Raw genomic sequence first — 20134 nt, 5'->3', positions numbered from 1 at the left:
GGAGGATGTTTATGAAAATTGCATTTTATTAGAAATAACAACCTAAGTGTTTGTACAGCTCATTCTCTACCCTCACAGACGTATCTTCTCTGCTGGGGGTTTTTTTAGACTCCTGCCCTGGTCAGCCTGTCCAAAACCACAGGGTCCTTTTTACTCCCCGTCCCTTTGCCTTCCATTGTTTTCCTCTACAGCCACAATCACTTCCTGTTTTCTGTCGTAGTTATTTCTTTATTGTTTATCTCCTCCACGGAATGTAATCCTTCTTAGGCAGGACTCTGTTAATCTCGTTTGCTGCTCTGTCCCTAGCGCCTAGATCAGTGTCTGGCTTCTTGGAGGTACTCAGTAAATATTTATTGAACAAATAAATAGATACACTTCCTCCCCTCCTCTCTCCAAAATACAGTTGGAGAGAAGAGAGCCCCATAGAGCAGACAGCAAAGGAGTAAGCTCGTTTCTCTCTTGTAACTACGCATTATCCAGCTTCCAGGCACCATGGTATGATGCACACAAAAAGAGACAGAAGGTACAAGGTTGGAAGGCTCTTCTCATTCAATTCTGTCCCGAAGAGGAGACTTGAGTGTCCAAGTGGCAAAGGGACTTTCCCTTGGTCACAACAAAAATGAGTGACAGAATGAAGACTGTGCCTCAGAGGATGTCATTCACAGTTCTCAGAGTTTAGAAGGTGGAGAAAAACACTAAAACACTGGAATGTTTAGCCCTTCTAAACTTACTAACTTACGTTATACTTCCATGACTTACTAAGGTACATGTTAATAATTACATTACACGTAATTTTACGTTACTTACTAACTTGCATATACTTACTAACTTATAACCTACGTTGTACTGTGTTACAATTACAACCCACATGTCGCCTGGGGAACCTTGCTCCTTTGAGATTTGAAAATAGGTGACTGACACCCCCTCTGCCGTGTGGTGCCGTCTTCAGGCATTTGTGCGTGTAGGCAGAGGTGGCTGGTTCCTTATTCCCATTTTGAGTAGTTCGAGGTCATTGCTTTTCTTTTATATGCTGTCCCTTTGCTACTTCGCCTTCTTCCCAAGTGGCCCCTCGAGATATTTTGCTAAACCAAAGGAGAAGTTCTATCATACTCTTTGGAGGCAAGAACAGCTTCCCTCAGTGATGGCGTTAAACAAGGACTATAAAACACGAAGTGAAGCATTTGAAATATTTCCACCCACTAACCATGACGACCTTAGGGTGCTGTTTTAGGGTATTACTCTTTGTAGGGATGAATGGTACAACAGAAAGTACCTAGACTTTAGTGGGGATCATGGCCAAACATGTACTGACAGTATGATTTTAGGTGAAGTAATTGATGTAAGTTCTAGTTCCTTGATTGTAAAATGGAGAAAATCATACTTGCTTTATAGGATACTGAGAATTAAATGAGGTAACGTGTGTAAAAGTGCTTTGTTATAGAAGACGTCATGCAAATAATATCACCACTGTCACTGAGTTTGTATTTATGGTAGTTTTATTTTTGTTTTTTTTAGAAAGTGACTACATGAGTTCCCCAAGCTTCTGTTCAGAGTTGTACCTTAGTTGCTGAAATGCCACAAATGACATTCCCTCTGGAACAAAAAGGGTGGGTCAGGTAAAGAAAACCAACTGTGAGTGATAAGTTAGAAAGTAACTTGAGAAATCCCAGTTGGATTTTGTGGAGTTGGACTGAAGTGTAGTTTCATAAAATGGGCCAAATACCTGTGTGCAGAACTCTTTTGCTGCTGAGATATACCACATTTCTTGTCCTGTTTACACTGGTCAAGATCTTTTTTCTTTTTTCTTTTTTTCTTTTCTTTACTGACTCAAGAAGACAACATTTCATCGACAGAGATCTTGCCTCCTGCACAAGATTAAGATATTTCACTTTCTTGATGTATTTGACTTTAAATCTTTTTATGTTTCATGTTTTCCCCCCAAAGAAGTGACATGTTAACATTGTTTGAATAGCCCAGCAAACCCGTATGTGCCTTCTGATTGCTTTCTCGTTTATGTGGGGTGGGCAGTGGTTTCTCTTTCCTCTTTCTTTTGCTACTACAAAGCATTGCCATTATAGCATCTCAAAATATGAGCTCAGTAGGGTTGCCTTTCCCTTCATAGAAGAAAGACTGGGATGTAGAGCTATTGAATGATTTACCCCTAGTCTCAGAGCTGGCTAGTGACAGAACTAGACTCTTTTCTGCCCTCTTATGATACTAGCGACATCCTGTTGACATTCTTCTGACACATAGACATGCAAATAAGTAAAAACAAAGAATCTTTTATGAAGCCTGGGGAAATGGAGAGTCATATTCTAGGGCTCCTCTAAAATAATGTTGTCGACTACCACCAGTCCTGAGTACGGGAGACCTTCCAGATAAGCCACCGCTGTCCTTTTTCTTTTATTCCTCTGTGACTATATTGGGAGGACAAGAAGAGGTGGATGGTCTGAATGCAGAAGGAAGCAGAAAAAGAAATTGAACAAATCGCATTCCTTTCCAGCGCACTCATCAATGTATTGATTTTACTCATCAAGCGCTTTTGAGTGCCGGGCTCTGTTTTAGTCGCTGAAGATACGGGGGGAAAGAAACTAAGAAGTGTTGCAATCTCATGGAACTTCCAATCTATTGAGAGAGACAGGCAGGCGGTACATCATTAACTGCTTAGTAACGATTATTGCAATGAGGGTAAATGCTTCCAAAAAAAAAAAAAAAGCAGAGGCTACCATGAGCCCCTGAAATAGGGGATCTGAACTGAGTGAGCACAGGGGTTCAGGAAGTCTGAGGAGGTGTCCATTAGCTAAGGCTAGAAACGTGAGTAGCAGCGTGAGAGGTGGTGGCAGGGACAGCGGGAAGAGGCTAGGCAGAGACAAGAGTGCAAGCAAGGATCCTGAGGCAGTGAGTGTCTTGGCATATCTGAGACACAGGTTGACGTGAGAAAGCAAGTGGGAAGAGATGATGGAGATAAGCAGGTAAGAGCCATTGGTGATCTTTGGTCTTGGCCTTGATGAGGCTCTTTGCAAGAGCCTTGGTGATTTCGACCTCTGTGTAGAGCAGTGGGGAATTATTTAAAAGCTCTGAGCGTACAGGAGCGATAGCACTCTGGCTGCAGAGAAAGGAACGGTGGAGAAAGCCAGGGCTGCATAAGAGATCTGTTAGATGTTCGTAGTAATCCAGGTGAGCAGTAATGTTAGTGTTGACTGAGGAGGTGGTCGCGGAGGGAGGCGTGAGGGATCTGAACCGTTTTGAGAAGGCGGGCTTGAATGGAGGTGGAGCCCCAGGGAAGGGAAGACTTTGGTGATAGCTCCTTGGATTGGGGCGTGGGAGACTGGTGGAGTGGCCTGCCTTCATTTACTGAGGAATGGATGACTAGAAAAAGAACGTATTTTTTTTTTTATTGACAGTAATACAAAAAGTCATCTTTTGGACCTACTAAGTTAGGCCCATTAACATAGAGATGTCAATTGTGGCGGTATTGACCCAGGGCTCAGGACAGAGAAATGGGTGGCAGTTGGGAACTGTCCACTCACAGTTGGCGTATACAACCATGTGGGAGGATGAGGTCATCAGAAAGAAGAGGGCCGAGGATATGCCACCAGGAAATAGCTGCTTGGTCTGTTAAGGTATACATGATAGGAGATGATCTCTGGCAAGAGTTAGAATGGAGGGCGGCCCAGTTGGAGGCCATATTTATGTATCAGGAGGAGAAGAAAGTCACAGAGGGAGTGAGGACAAGTAACCGTCGTGGTGGTTGAAAAGCCAGGAGAATGTGATGTCGTGGAAGAAGGCACAGGGGTAAGTGTGTGATAGGTCTGGGGGCACGGGGCGGCTGTGGCACGATTGGGATAATGGATCACCCAGCTGGGTTATCCTCTGGGTTAAACTCTGAAATGTGAAGTCTCTGGATCTGATTGTTCTCTAATAACTCCATGGCTCATTACAAAGATCAATAGAATTCCCCCTGCTGAAAATGTCTAATGATTAAGATGATTTGTTATTATTATTATTTATGATTTTTTTGAATTTCACTTAGAAGCCACTGAGAGGGCAAAATGAAAACAGGAGGCGATGAAAAACTGCTCTCAGGCGACTCATCACTAGACGTGGGGCCAGTAGAAAATCCATGTAGTAGTAACTTTTTATAAATGCAGTTCTGGATTGTTAAGTGGAACACCTCGACCGTAGCCCTTTGAGTATTACTGGAGGATGTGGGGCATATTCTCTTGTGTCATTATTGTGAACCGATGTTCTCATGGTTTCCTGATAGTCGTTTGAGTCCTGGCTCTGAACAGGGAAGAGTCTAAAGAACGAGATTTAGGGGAAAGGTTTTTAAAACACAGATTAGGAACCAGTACCACTGGAAGGATTCACGTATTTCCTGTCTTTAAATTTTGCTTTGAAATGTGTAGTTTCCAGTAAATTTTTTGAAGATGCTCAAATTGTTGCTTGAGTTTATAGAACCTCCTTTAATTCTTAAGTAGCACACAGCTGAATAAAGATTGTAGCAGCCTGATTTGGTTGATTGGTTGAGTTCTTCACATCAAAGAGCAGCATAAAATAAGAAACTGGATTCTCAGTTGGAAATAAATTCCAGATACCCTGTTTTTCTTCCAAACAATTCAGATGGCTGCAAATCCAAACTCTTAGCTTTTTATCTCTCGATAATCATATGTGAAAAATAATACAGAAGGACAGAAAAATATTTACCTTTCCAGTTAAATTAACTGTAACATGGCTAAGAGTCAGGATGCTCACTTTTTATACATCCATCAAAAATTTATAGTAAATGCATTGGGCCCGTTCCTAGAGATTCATGAGACACAAGTCCTGATTTGAAGGAGCTTACAGTTTAATAGGGGAAGATGAGTGCATCCAAATAATTATAAATTTCGGTTATAAGATGTTTTAGCAACTCAGAGGAGAAAGATGAAATAGTAGAGGAGAGTATTCAGAGGATATAATTATGTGAACTGAGTCACAGTGACTAGCCAAGGTGAAGAGGAAGGACCCAGGGGAAGGTGTCATTCAGCATGGGTAGCATGAAGTTGCCTCTAATAGAATGGAGGGGGGTGGAAAGGTGAGGAGGACCCAGATTATGAAGGACGTGCAAGCCAAGGTAAGGGGCTGTTGAAGAATTTCAAGCAGTTGCTTGGTAGGTAACTTATGCATTCTGGGAGATCATCTGTGGCAAGGTTAGAGCAGGTTTGGAGAGGGCGGGACTGAAAAAAGATACTATTGGGGCACCTGGGGAGCTCAGTTGGTTAAACATCTGACTTCGGCTCAGGTCATGATCTTGTAGTTCGTTGGTTCGAGTCCTGAGTTGCGTTCTGTGCTGACAGCTCAGAGCCTGGAGCCTGCTTTGGATTCTGTGTCTTCCTCTCTCTCACTCTCTCTCTCTCTCTCTCTCTCTCTCTCTCTCTCTCTCTCTCTGTCTCTGCCCCTCCCCTGCTCTCTCTCTCTCTCTTTCTGGAAAATAAACATTAAATTTCTTTTAAAAAAGAAAAAAGATACTATTGCAGTGGTCCAGATGCAGTACAGAGACACGGTACAAGAAAACTAGTGGTGAAACAGATGGCTGTGCCTCTCAGAAGCATCCCTAGAGAGGGGAAAAAAGATCTGGGTTCTAATTTCAATTTTGGAACTGTATCAGCATCCTCCAAAGAAGACAGAGACATTTATTTAAATGAATTGGCTGACATGATTCATGGAGGTTGGCAAGTCCAAAATCCTCAGGGTGGGTTGGTAGACTGGAGACTTGGGAAAAAGGTGATGTTGCAGTTTGAGTCCAAAGGCAGTCTGCTGACAAAATTTCTTCCTGCTCAGGAGAGGTCAGCCCCTTCCTATACAGGCCTTCGACTGATGGGACAGGGCCCACCCACATTATGGAAGGTAATTGCTTTCTTCAAAGTCTACTGATTTAAACGTTGATCTCATCTAAAAAAAAAATACCTTCATAGAAACCTCCAGAAAAGTGTTTGACCAAATATCTGGCTACCATAACCCAGCCAAGTTGGAGGGTAAAATTGACCATCACAGTAACTAAAAGTTTTAGGCAAATTACTTTTCATTTCTGGATCCTCTCCCAGATTCTTCCTGTATAGAATTATGACATTGAACTAGATATCATCTAAGATCCATTCTCACTTTGAATAAAATATGTTTATTCTTTCTTTGCCATGGAGTTAAGAATGGGCGTTGCCTAATTTATTTTAAGATTCTGGAATTTTATTTTTTTAATTTTTTTAACCATTTTATTTAATATATTTTTTAAATTTACATCCAAGTTAGTTAGCATATAGTGCAACAATGATTTCAGGAGTAGGTTCCATAATGCCCTTACCCATTTAGCCCATTCCTCCTCCCATAACCCCTCCAGTAACCCTCTGTTTGTTCTTCATATTTAAGAGTCTCTTATGTTTTTAAGATTCTAGAATCTTAGATCAACAGGTTACCTTTGGCATCTACAACACTTCATATATATGGGTAGGAAGTAGGCAGAACTGCTTAATTCATGCAAATGGTGACTCCATTGCTGTCATTTAAGGATTCCATGCAACGTAGCAGATTTTTTCTGCCAAAGTGCACGAAATCAAATTTCTATAGCTTAAGTCATGTTTGAGGCTTGCTAGGAAGCTATCCTATGTAAAAGACCCTTTAATTAGGTTCTGTTGGGAATTCAGGTATTGGCATACACGGTTGATTTTTTTTGTTACGGAGACAGAATCACTACAGAGAAAGTGAAATATGGTTCATGTTATCAGGCAGAATCAACTGATTTTGGGGAGGGGGTCTCTTGCCAAGCAGTGGCATCTGTGAGCTGATTTTAGGGTTCCATTGGTCCCCTCCAAGGATGAGACTTTCAGAGATAGATAGGATGTCTCATTCTTCTTAAAAGCACGTTAGAAACTCTTTTACCCCTTGTATTTAAGAGAAACATTTCTACGTGGGAAGCGCATTCATGTAGCTGAGTGTATTGATAGGGAGGTTTAGTGGTTTGAGTCGTGAACCCTGACATGAATGGGAGAAAAAAAATCATCAGAAGCATTTTCTTGTCGGAAGAGATACAAAGAACATTTCTAATAGGCTCAAAGCTTTCTGTTGTTCTTTCCCACCTTCCTAGGGTGAGATTTTGTTTAGATTTGTTTTTTAAAAAATTATCTGTGGACCAGTGTAGGCTGGGGACTTTGTATGGATGAAATAGACTTAGTATTGGAATCCCAGATGAAGAGCTCTGAGCATTTTCAAATTAGTTATTGTATGTCCTCCAATAGCTGAAATAATGTGCAATTTACTGTCAGAGAGCTCTAAAGATTTTAGGACCTTTAGACACTAATCTCTTCCCTCAATCATAGAAATTGGAACATGATACTCATCTTTGAAGGCTTTGGCCAGCTTTTCTCTTTTCTTGCTATGCTCATTAGAATTTTGTCTCTGACATTTTGAGACAATTTTTGAAAGATCATTTCCAAGTTATTTCAAATTACTTTCATTCTTATTTTGATGTCCTTTAATTTATCATATAATCAGGAGTTGAGGCTCACTGCTGCCCTTGGACAGGATAGTTTTAAATCTACTTTACCTCTCAGTCAATATATTCTTTATTAAAAGGCTTAAAAGGATTTAAAAAGGCCATTAAAATGTGTAAGCCTCTGTCTCATTTTGGAATATTGTTTCCGTTGTTTTGTCCACATGGAATATTCACTGTGTCCAAGAGAAAAGATAAGAAAAATAATTCATTTTGTGTTACTTAAATTGGGACGTAGGAGGTCAAAAGTGACCCTGTTTGGGTTCCTTTGCCTTTAACCCCACATCTTTTCTTCTACCCTTTTGTGTTTTTTTTAAAAGGCACATTTCAAATAAACATACTTTGAAGATTTCTGGGTCAAAAAATACTACTCTGTCACTGTATCTTCTTACGATTTGATTTCTGAGACAATAAAAATTCCAGTCTAGTTCGATGTCGGTTTTGTAATGGAGAGTCACAGAAGATGTCTCAGAACTTTCCTTGGAAACTTTCTTCTCCACCTGAATCCCTTCCGTGTCAGTATCTGGACGGGATGGTCCGCTGCTCTCCCATCTTCCCTTGCTGTCTTGGGTCCCTCTTGACTGTCCAGGTGAGTCCCAGGGGGGCCAGGCAGGGAGGAGGTCGGAGGGGAGGGAGGGGGGGAAGGAGGCCATGGCACTGACCACCCATCCTCACTGTCCTGATCATATTACTTCTCTCCCCCAGACCATTCCTAAAGTGTGATGGGCTAGAGTTTATTTAAGGATTTTATTTATTAAGGAGCCTGCTTGGGATTCTCTTTCCCCCGTTCTCTGCCCCTCCCCCTGCTCTCTCTCTCTTTCTCTCTCTCAAAATAAGTAAATAAACATTAAAAAAAAAGATTTTGTGACATTTAAAAAAAAAATTTTTTTTAACGTTTATTTTTGAGACAGAGAGAGACAGAGCATGAACGGGGGAGGGTCAGAGAGAGGGAGACACAGAATCTGAAACAGGCTCCAGGCTCCGAGCTGCCAGCACAGAGCCCGACACGGGGCTCGAACTCACGGACCGCGAGATTGTGACCTGAGCCGAAGTCGACCGCCTAACCGACTGAGCCACCCAGGCGCCCCAGATGTTGTGACATTTTGATTTCAGGTCTTCATGGCTTTTTCCAGTGAGTAGAACTGGTCCTACCCGGCTCTGCCCTGTGACCGTGTCCTCCCTGCCACTGTGCTCCAGGAACCGCTCTTTGGCTTGCCCGCCATTGCGTCAGGGAACCTCTCCTGCCTCCTCCCTCAGTGCAGACCCTTCCTGTCAGATGGAGATGCCATCCTTGTCCTAACCTCTTCGGGGTCTGGTTCCTGGCAGCTCCTCTTTCCCAGCAGTGGGTGGGCTATACTCACTCCCACACCCAGCTCTGGTTCCAGGATCTCCAGCCTGGCTGAGTTCTGATCCCCACTGCCACCCTCCCCCACCCCCCACCCCGGGCCCAGGAAGGCGCTGGGACGAAAGGGACAGATCTGAGGTTGTCTTGCAGAGGAGGAATGTAGGCATGAGGCAGGCATTCCCACAGATCCTTCCAGGAAGCACAAGCAGGTGGAGAGACTCCTCCAGTTATAAGGCAACTGATGAGAGCCCTCACTGATATGTCCTGGGCGATGAGGTGCAAAACCTGACACAGCGGGGGTGTCAAAAGGAGAACCAATTGGTTTATGACACCGGACAGCCGCACTGACTTGAGTCTGCTTCCCTGATGCACCCCAGCCCTGGCGGGACAGCGTGTGCACCTGCTGTTTGCTCACCAGACACGGATCCGTTGGGTCTGCTTTTCCCATCCCTGAACCCGCCCAGGACGCCAAGCCTCTCCGTGCTGTAGTAGATTCCAGGTATCCCATCTGTGTCCTTTGGATGCCCGTGCGCTAACGAAAGATATAAAATATGATTATGGCAGACAGTGATAACAAAAATAGATCACACTTCAGTTTTCTGCTCATAAAGATTATACCACTGGCCCACCCTCAGTAACTCACCCCCAGCGGTGATTTTCGGGGTGATACTGACAGAGGACCTAAATCATCCGTCGTCTCTTGCCCGACGCCTTCTGTGGTGGGGAGCCCGCATGCGCACGGCAGCTGCTGGGAGATAATGATGCCGTTTGTGTCTGTTGACTGGCCCACATGGGACTCAGTGCCACAGCCTTCCATATATTAATGTGCCAACTGGTGTGTGGCTGACACACAGGCTTTTCTACTTCCCTAATTGCCTGGAAAATTCCATGTTGTTTTTCTGACTCCTTGCCATGGGCACACAAATGCAGACTGTTTTAGAGCTGTAGGTTTTCTGCAGCCTGAAGAAACTGAGTTTCCACAGGCTCCAAAGACCTCTATTGCCTTATCTTAAACGAGGTTCAAGGGCGCCTGGGTGGCTCAGTCGGTTAAGCATGTGACTTCCTTGGCTCGAGTCATGATCTTGCAGTTTGCAAGTTCGAGCCCCATGTTGGGCTGTCAGCATGGAGCCCACTTCAGATCTTCTGTCCCTCTCTCTCTCTGCCCCTCCCTTGCTTGTGCTTTCTCTCCCTCTCTCAAAAACGAGTAAACATTGAAAAACAAAAAAAGGTTCAAAGAATCTCCTCCAAATGGGTGATTCAGCTGCCAGATTATCATGATGATTTTCAAGATGATTTTTTTTAAGCTGGAAATGTGTTTAAAGATTAAAATCCACTGTCAGTTTTTAAAAATTGTTTTTTTAATGTTTATTTGCTTTAGAGAAAGAGAGACAGAGTGTAAGCAGAGGAGGGGGAGAGAGAGGAAGACAGAATCAGAAGCAGGGTCCAGGCTCTGAGCTGTCAGCACAGAGCCCGACGCGGGGCTCGAACTCAACTAACTGTGAGATCATGACCTGAGCCCAAGTCAGACGCTTAACTGACTGAGCCACCCAGGCACCCCAAGATCCACTGTTTGTTTTTATCCTTATAAAATCCCTATAAGTCTTGTTATTAGTGAGCTTTCTCTTCTAACATTTTATAACGCTGACTTATTATTATTATTATTATCATTGCACTGAATTAACTATGTGATCTGACCTAAACATTTCCTATGTTTTATCCTTTGTCATCATAAAATCTAATTTATGGAAGTGTCCTTTGTAGAAGTGTCCCGATTTTTGCTAACATTAGGTTAAGATTTCTTACGGTTTCATTACTCTCTTATTGATCCTGTTTGTGAGATGCTCCAGAAAGAGAGATTTTTGGCTTTTGATTTCCATCACTTAGACAACAATGTCTGGGATCCTTGGCATGGACAGCATGGCTTTCCCCACGGACTGGCCTCTACCTGCTGCTCCAGCTTTATTTCCATCATTCTCTGGCTCTTACTTTGTGCTCCACAGTTGTCAGAATCCCAGTTTTTTCATGCCTCTGTACCTTTGCTTATGCTATTCCCAACCCCTAGACTGCCTTTCTCTACCTTCTTTTCCAAGACTCCTCTCACTTACTCTTTTTTTTTTTAATGTTTATTTATTTGAGAAAGAGAGAGAGAGAGAGACAGAATCCAAAGCAGGCTCCAGGCTCGGAGCTGTCAGCACAGAGCCTGATGTGGGGCTCGAACTCGTGAACCGTGAGATCATGACCTGAGCCAAAGTTGGATGCTTAACCGACTGAGCCACCCAGGCGCCCCACCTCTGACCTATTCCTTCAGACTCTACACGGACACCATTTCCTCCAGGAGCTGTTCCCTGGCCCCACCTCTGTTACAGCAGGCCTCTCTCTATTAGGGCACTTGCCTCCCCATGCAGAAATAGGCCATGTCCCAGTCTCCTTCCCGTGGGCAGGGTGGGATCACTGTGTGCTCCACCGATGCATTGGTGTCACCTGTCAGTGCAGTGTGCCCACAGTGGTGCTGCAGACAGTGATCACCAAAGTCAAGCTATGACGGGATCATTAGGCTCTTCTAATAAACTGACTTAATAGCAGATCAAAGCCGCAGCTGTGATTTAAACACTTAAAAACATGTTGCTTCTGATCCCTTGGGTTTCGGGGTCTCTTTCCTCTGTAATCCCAGTTAAAAAATACCGCATTCAATAAATATAGTGAAACATAAAATATTCCTTTTCATCTTTCTTTCTTTCTTTCTTTCTTTCTTTCTTTCTTTCTTTCTTTCTTTCTTTTTTTAATTTCAAGACCGTGTACAGTTCTTGCCAAAATCAAAAGAGCTGAGAAGGGTGAAGCATTTGTGTGTGTGTGTGTGTGTGTGTGTGTGTGTGTGTGTGTGTGTGTGTGTTTCATGAGTTTCTGGTCATTCATTCTTGTTTTAAGATGACATAATTTCATAGCCATTGACAAAGTCGTGGAATAAATACTCTGGAGGAGACCGTCTGGGATTTTAATGTGCCAACCAAACACCTGGGGCCCTTGTTAAGAATGCAGATTCTGGCTCAGTACATCTGGTGGGAGGCCTGTGATCGTGCATTTCTAAGAAGCTCCAGGGGATGTCTTCGTTCCCCGTCCACCGACCACATGTAGTAGAGTAGGGAGGCAGTAGCATTCAGATGCTGTCTCTGTATTTTTATCCGGTGAGACTTTTAAAGCAAAGGCGTTTCCTTCTGTTTCAAAATACTCCAGTGAACGAGCACCGCAGATGACTTGGTAATAGGAAACTTGAGCAGAGCTCACACTGTTGTGCGTCTGGGCTTATGTGGGACGTGTTGGGGTCCAGGCACGCTCGTGTTGCATAAACAAGATGTGTGGCATCCTGTCCACTTTCGGCTCTTTTTCCTGGTGCGCAGATTTAGAGTGAAAGAGGGCACATGTCATTGTTCTCTTTGATAAAATTTCATTGAGAATAGTTGGTCATCTCATGGCATTCCTCACACTGATTCATTATCTATTCATTATTCATTCTACACACTATTCATCACCAGGAGTAGGATATCCCGGTATCCGGAGATCAGGCAGTCTTTTTCACTGGTTCCAGAAAACCCCTGTGCCTTAGTTCCCCAGGGCTACCAACAACTCCCACAGACTGGAAGGCTTTAAATAATTGGTTTATTCTCTTACCGTTCTGGAAGCCAGAAGTTGAGATTAAGGCGTCAGTACAGCTATATGGCCATGCTCCCTCCGAAGACTTCAAGAGAGAATCCTTTCCTTTTTTCGGCATCTGGTGGCTTCTGGAATTCCTCGGCTTGTGGCTGCGTCACCCCGATCTCTGCCTTCATCCTCACATTGCTTTCCCCGAATCCCCCCCCCCCCCAGACTTGCATCTCTGTGTTTCTCATTTCCCTCTCACATCTAAGGACACTGGTCCTTAAACCCAGGACTGATCTTACTCCCAGATTCTTAGTAACATCTGCGAAGACCCGCTTTCCAAGTTAAGGTCACATTCACAGGTATTCGGGGTTGGGACTTGCACACATTTGGGGGTGGGGGCTGTTCAATCCACTGCACCCTGGTTCCTTGAGTCCACTGTGAATTCAAGACATCAAGGTTGTTGCAAACCCCCTATTCTGTGCAGAGTAGACAGAAGCACTTTGTACCCGTGTATTGGAGGAGGGGGGTTAGGAAGGTGTTGATATCATCTTCCCAGCCCTCCAAGTTATCTTAATGATAAATGGAGAAACAAGAGTGGACAGGTACTAGATTTTTATATGTGGCAGAACCTGCATGTAGACGTGTTAAAGCTTTCGTTTTCTCTTTGCAACTATGAGATACCTGTTATTGATATTACAGATTCTTCATTTACAAGACATTTTCTTATATGTAATCGGTCTTGATTTCTTCCTCTTTTTCTCTTTTTTTCTGTTTCTCTGCCCCTGTACCGATCTCTTCATTCCTCTTTATCCTCCCTTTCTGACCACCAGCGGACCAACCTACCTACTTGTCCACCCAGCTGACTTATTCAGTTTTTTTTTTTACTCTCCCTCATTTCAGAAGATACTAAGGCACTTTTCAAGAATATGGATTGTTAGTGTCTGTAAGTCTTGAGCAACAGTTCATTAATTACTCAGATACAAAGAATTTAGAAGCCAATGCTGATTGATGAGAAGGTAAGGTCTTTCTAAGGCAGAAAAGATCAATCGATAGATCAAAAATTCGGTATAGACACCTTTTCAGTTTCCAGCTGGTTGCACAAAGTGTGACGTATTCTCCTCGTATAGTATAAGTTTCGTGTTCCACTAAGCATCCGCTTGGCTAGCTAGTTTTACAGCGGGACAAGATGGTGGATGTAAAAGTAATTCTTTTTTCTTTTTAATGTTTATTTATTTTGAGAGAGAGAGAGCAAGCGCACAAGCAGGGGAGGGACAGAGAGAGGGGGGAGAGAGATCCCAAGCAGGCTCCACTCTGTCAGCACAGAGCCCGGACACAGGGCTCAAACTTGCAAACCATGAGATCATGACCTGAGCCTAAGTCAAGAGCCAGACGTTTCACCAACTGAGCCACCCAGGTGCCTCAAGTAAAGCTAAGTCTTAATTGTATCATTTCTGTAAAATCTCTTGAAGATGTAAAGAAATGGCTGTTTGCCATTAGATAGGTAGGGAATTTGGTCTTCTCTTTCAAAGAGATGGCGAGGTAACAAATGAGTTAACAAGCAGCTACTGGAAAATTCATGGAGTGCAAAGTGCTTAGTGCCTTCTAGGATGGTTCAGTGTATCCTAACATTGGCTGCGGCCATCCCACGCGATTTAGCTGTTTTGTTTTAGGTTTCATCTCAGGATCTGGAACTGCTTGAAACCAAACTTTCCAGAAATCAATATCAGTGCATAGATAGGTTTCCAAGACTGCAATTGTGTCCGCAGAAAGGAATATGCAATTATTTCATGGGTAGAGAATGAGAGCTAAACCAGAATAAAAATGATTTTAAATGTCTGCTTTTAAAGATGAGAAGGTGTATCTCGTGTCAGACCTACTGCTATGGAAATATCCCACCACCAAAGAAAATGTGCTACTTTGGGTTTTCAAATTATTTGGTCTTAACCTAGGGATTTATGTGTAGGTAGTAGATCCTTTAGTAAAATAATGCACAGCCATTTATTTCTTTAGGTACTTCCCTATGTCTCCATCTACACGAACTCCATTGTGGAAAAAGAGATAATGCAGTATACAGTATGGTGTTTGAGGGGAGACCAGACTCTGTCTGCCTAGAGAAAATCCAGGCTCTGTGGCTTTGGGCAAAGTACTTCTATCCTCTGTGCTCAGTTATCTCATCCATCAAATGGGACTTTCCGCGTCTCGATGTTATAGGGAGGGTGGAATGGTTAAATACGAAAATGCATGTGAAATGGTAAGCGGAGACTTGCCCTGAGGCAGCCCCATTCCGTAGAAATATAAAATGAACCACACTGGCAATTTTAGACTCTTGAAGAGCCTCATTAAAAAGTGAAAAGAAACAGGTGAAGATAATTTCAGGAATACATTTTATTGAACCCAATATATTCCAAATATTTTCATTTCAACATGTGATCAGAATTACGAATGTGGCACAGTACTTTCCTGATCTCTGGCTGCCACCCGTGGTGATTCAGATTCACCTGGTCTGGGGTCCAGCCCCGTCTGGGCGTATTTGCAGAGCTCCCAGCTGGTTCTCGTGTACAGACCAGGAGTCAGCCCAGTGTCCTAGGCAAATCTCCTTACTACCCCTTTCCATGAATGAAATAGATGATGCCACTGGCTGGAACCATTTCACAATGTTACTGCTAAGAATGAAACGGATCCTGATAATGAAACGTATTGTGAAATATAAAATGCCGCAGGAAGGGAAGAACTTCTGGGTATTCATATTTATGCCAAAATGTGGTCCTTCCCAGTGGACCCTCCTCCCAGAAGGTCTGCTAAGGACCTGTGTGGTCTTGTCCTTGATTCTAACTACTTCCCGTCCTTTTCTTGAAAGGAGGTGCTTTTTTTTTTTTTTTTTTTTTTTTGTGCCTCTGAAACTGATTTTTCCTGAGCACTGCCTTTGTGCCAAGCTGGATGGATAACGGACAGAGCATGATTTTGGAAGTAACACTCAGTAGAGGCAAGTGCCAGGCCCATCTGCTTATTAGCATTCTCTGGGGCTTCTTTTGCTGGTCCGTGACTGGATGCCATGTACGAGGCTGGGCTTTTGTGAGGACTGATCGAAATAATGGACACACGCACTTAGCTTGGGTCTAGACTCCGCTACAGGCATTCTGCTGGGCCCTGTGCCACGTGTGGTTCCTGATGACTCGGGAACCGGCCGTACCCGTGGTAGTTAGGCTAAGTCACTGGTGGCACTTGAACGATCGCATTAGCTGGTGAGCACACACGACCCCAGAGCCCGCACTCCTTGGCCCTACTCTCCCACGCATTTACAGAGGAACTCTTTTTTTCCTTTGCACACACGAGATCCCAAGAGATTTGGCCTAATCCATGTTCAAATGGACTATTTCCTCTGTCCTGAGGGGAGAGATTGGGTTTAGCGTGGCTGAATTGGTTATTCAACTTTTAACTGCCTTCCGCTGGAAGCACACCCAGTGTTGCTGATTGAATCTGCCCTCGGGAGGGCGGCCCTGCCTTTCTAGCTGGTGCTTCTTGAGGGAGCTGGGCCCCCATCAGACAGGATTCGGGGCTAAAGGAAGTGCCCCCATCTCCCTGGCTAACGGAAATTCTTTCCTCTTATTCTCAAATCGAGGTAAATTAAGCAGTAACATGTTGCAACAAACATTGTGGGCTTTCTTGCACAAAGAGGTTTCTCAAAAGTCCACTGGCCGATTAAAAAAAAAAAAAGCAAAACCACCTGACTTATTCTACGAATGCACCCATGGGTGTACCAAGCGTCTCATGGGGGCATGGTGATCACCTGACAGGCTTACCACAACTTCTGTGGACTGTTTGGGGACTCTGTCAGAGCGGTACACATGGTTCTGTGATGGCAGACAGTTTCATCTGTGCCTCCCTGTTTTTCTAGGTGAAGTAATTCAGACCCAGAGAGGTAAGGATCTGCATAAAGCCAAGAACCGGTAACGTGATGTGGGAGCCTAAGGCAGGCTGACAGGCCACAAACACCTCCGCCCCGGCCCCAGGGGGGATTTGTGTGGTATTCCTTGGGCACTCCTGACTGCCCAAGAATGAAGGAAAGGGGTAAACAAATGGTTGACTGATAGAGATCCTAGTCCTATGGGACCCAGGTCTCCATCACCCCTCCATAGCGATGTGGGAAACAAAGGCAGAAGGAAATGGCAGATAGAACTAAATTTCCTTGTAACCTGCAGCCCACTGACAAATCTTTGAGGCCTGCAGAGTAAAAGGTTTCTCCAGGAACTCTTTACTGTCTTAACGTTAATGCTTTGCTTGAGGGAAAACAGCCTTAGCTTGACAACAGCTAGGCCTCCAGTATCCTGTGAGTCATCTGTAGCATATGAAAATCTCACTGGAAACTTCCCCTGGACTTGACCTCCTCCAGTCCCATAGTTTATTACCGGTCTCTCCTCACGGTCCCTGGGCAGCTCTTCCTGCCCACGGGTCCTGTCCCCGTGGTACAAGAAAATCACCTTTTGGCCCCAAAGACGTCTTTGAGAATTTTTTCTTGGCCGTCGGCTCCGGACCCCGTGAACCGCCTTGTCACCCCAAAAAACCTCATCAATATGTACAGATAGCATTTGTGAATGACCTCCCTAGTCAGGTGGCTAAGAAATGCTTCACGTGGGCGATTTCATTTCGTCCCATCCCTGTGAGTTAAGCTCTAATATTATGCCCATTTGATGGGTCAACTAGGAGAGTGGGTCACTTTTCCCAGGTTCCCCATCTGGAAGCAATAAAGACAAGATGAGAGCCCGAGACTCTCAGCAGGGCATTTCGGAGCAAGCACCTCCCTTACCGTGTTTATGTAACTGGGAGGCTCACTATGATAATGAACAATTTACTGTGGGTTCAGAGCAACAGGGGAGATCCCTTAAGATAGTGTATAATTAATTCCTAACGAGTGACACGGTCAATAATTGCTATATGAATCCAGACTAATTTGAGTCCAATATATTTTTAAAAATAAAATAAAACATACGGTTGGCTAATCACAGCTTCACAACCCTCTCCGTTTTCTACCAGGAAGTCAATTCTTAGTCTATTTTTAGTTGTATTGTTGCATATGCCGCGCATATCCAACACTTCTCAAAAACATTGACATTTACAACGTAGCTTTGTCTGGCTAATTGGTAGCTGTCCCACAGCAATTTGTGCAGGGGCCATTAGGAGGCAATTTGGTTGAAAGGTCATCCATAAGAAGGCTGAACCAGGGGCACCTGGGTGGCTCTGTCCTTTAAGCGTCTGACGTCAGCTCAGGTCCCGATCTCACGGTTTGTGAGTTCAAGTCCCTGTGCTGACAGCTCAGAGCCTGGAGCCTGCTTGGGATTCTGTGTCTCCCTCTCTCTCTGCCCCTCCCCAACTCATGCTGTCTCCCTCCCCCTGCCCCCATCTCAAAGTAAAAAAATAAGTTTAAAAATAGAAATTTATCATCTCTGGAGCATGTGTGCCTGCCTCATTTTGTGGTTAAAGGGAGGAATCTTAGTCCTAAAGAGGTTATGCTCTGTGGACACTTGACGTCTGATGGACAAGGTTTATTCTACCTGCCTGTCCACCCTGACGTGTGAACACTGGGGTAGCACCCTCCTCATCCGGGTCCTTGGTCCTGAGAGACTGGCGAAAATCTTTTCCGAAACCGAGAGGGACTCTGAGGCTCCAGCCCCTGAGAGATGACGTTTTCTGCGATCCTTCATGAAGGTTGTACAGCAGCCGTCCTGTCTTCCGTGCTGCATGGCAAGTCGGAATCCGTTTTGCTGGCCTGGCTCCCCCCAGGATGCTCTGGGCCTGCTTTTGCCCACTCTGAGCAGCGGTTTCGACTCTAATTGTCAGGGGGAGGCCTCCCAGGACAGATGCTATATATAACATTATCGAGGGGGTTCTTTTCCTGTGGATTGTATTGAGATGGCAGAGAGATTTGATGAGCATGACTGAGCCCGCAGCCCATGAAGGGAACACAGACCTCTCCCCGCCTAATTACAGTCGGCACCCGAAGTAATGCAGAAGAGCCCTTCACATCCACCTTTCCTTGCTCTTCCCTGAGGAACACGCACAAGCTTTGAACTAGTTTGGGGAGGAGCCGTCTCTGCCCAGTCTCACCCTCCTCCTCACCTGCAGGCCCGTGTCATTCTTCCGTCATCTTTTTGCTTCCAGACCCTAATTACCGAGTCTCCGGCCAGGCTCTGCGCTGGTTTCCTATTGCTGTTGTCACAAATTGCCACGAATTCGATGGCTTAAAAGGACACATTTATCACGGTACGGTCCTGTAGGCCGAGGTCGGGAATGGTCCTCAGTGAGCTGAAATCAAGGTGTCAGCATGGCTCTGTTTCGTTCTGGAAGATCTAGGGGAGAACCCATTTCCTTGCCTCTTCCGTCTTTGTGAGGCCTCCTGCATCCCTTGACACGTGTCCCCTCCCCCTGTCTTCAAAGCCAGCGATGGCCGACCACGTGTGTCGCCGGGTACCGCTCTGACACTCCCTCTCTGTCCTCCTCTTCCACCATCAAGGATCCTGATGATTACGTCGGGCCCACCTGAATAATGCAGAGTAATCCTCCTATATATTTTTAACGTTTTTATTTATTTTTGAGAGCAAGAGACAGAGACACGCAGAGCACAACTGGGGGAGGGGCAGAGAGGGAGACACAGAATCGGAAGCAGGCTCCAGACTCTGAGCTGTCAGCACAGAGCCCGATGCGGGGCTCGAAATCACAAACCGTGAAATCATGACCTGAGCTGAAGTCGACGCTTAACCGGCTGAGCCACCCAGGCGCCCCGGTCATTTTCATATTTTAAGGCTGATGGATTAGCACCCTGCAAATCCAGAATCTGTGAAAACGTTACATTTCATGGTAGAGGGAAGTTAGCCAATGGAAGTAAAGTTTCCAGAAGGTGAGATGTGGACATCTTCGAGGGGCCGTTATTCTGCCTCCCATAGGCTCCACACAGCCCTCTGCTCATGGTCTAAAAGCACCAGTTGGAGACTAAGAGGAGGCATTTGAAGCTGGTGATGGGGAGCACAGCCTCTTGCATCCGAGGGCCTGGGGTTTCTTGCCTTCGTAAGTTACTGTCTTTGTGACTTTGGGCAAGCTCTAGCTTCTCTGTGCCTCTGGTCCTCGAACTACAAAATGGACGCGATAATAGGACTGCCCTCATGGAGTCAATGTGGTTCTAAATAAGGTAATACCTAGCGTTTGGGCCATAGTTAGAGCTAATAATCCTAGCTGTAGTACTTACTGAACTGTGTCATTGATTACCCGGGGAATGGCTGTGTCCTGTGTGGCTTAGTGTCTGCACTACCTAAGCTGGCTTTTGCATCCTCTGGGCAGAGGCTAAATTGTTTTCCACGTTTGCTTACAGAGGAGCGGAAAAGCCCTTTCAGAAACTTTATTTATATTTGCTGCCCTGTCCTGACATTGGATACTGAGATATATGTCATATATATCAATATGTATCAATATGTATATCATATATACGTATTGATATATACATATATATCATATATACATACCATATATATATCAGCTATATACGTATATTTTTTAATGTTTATTTTTATTTTTGAGACAATGTGAGAGACAGAGTGCAAGCGGGGGCAGACAGAGGGAGACACCAAATATGAAGCGAG

The 20134-nt window shown here is 44.6% G+C and overlaps 1 protein-coding gene across 2 annotated transcripts in view; it reads left to right on the top strand.

The window, feature by feature from the left end:
• PID1 (phosphotyrosine interaction domain containing 1) overlaps window positions 1-20134 on the top strand; it is a 229812-nt gene that overhangs the window by 140850 nt on the left and 68828 nt on the right. The gene's annotated exons all lie outside the window — the stretch shown is intronic.

Source organism: Prionailurus bengalensis, chromosome C1 (assembly GCF_016509475.1).
Source record: "Prionailurus bengalensis isolate Pbe53 chromosome C1, Fcat_Pben_1.1_paternal_pri, whole genome shotgun sequence".
NCBI classification, from domain to species: domain Eukaryota; kingdom Metazoa; phylum Chordata; class Mammalia; order Carnivora; family Felidae; genus Prionailurus; species Prionailurus bengalensis.
This window is presented reverse-complemented; position numbering and strand designations above follow the sequence as displayed.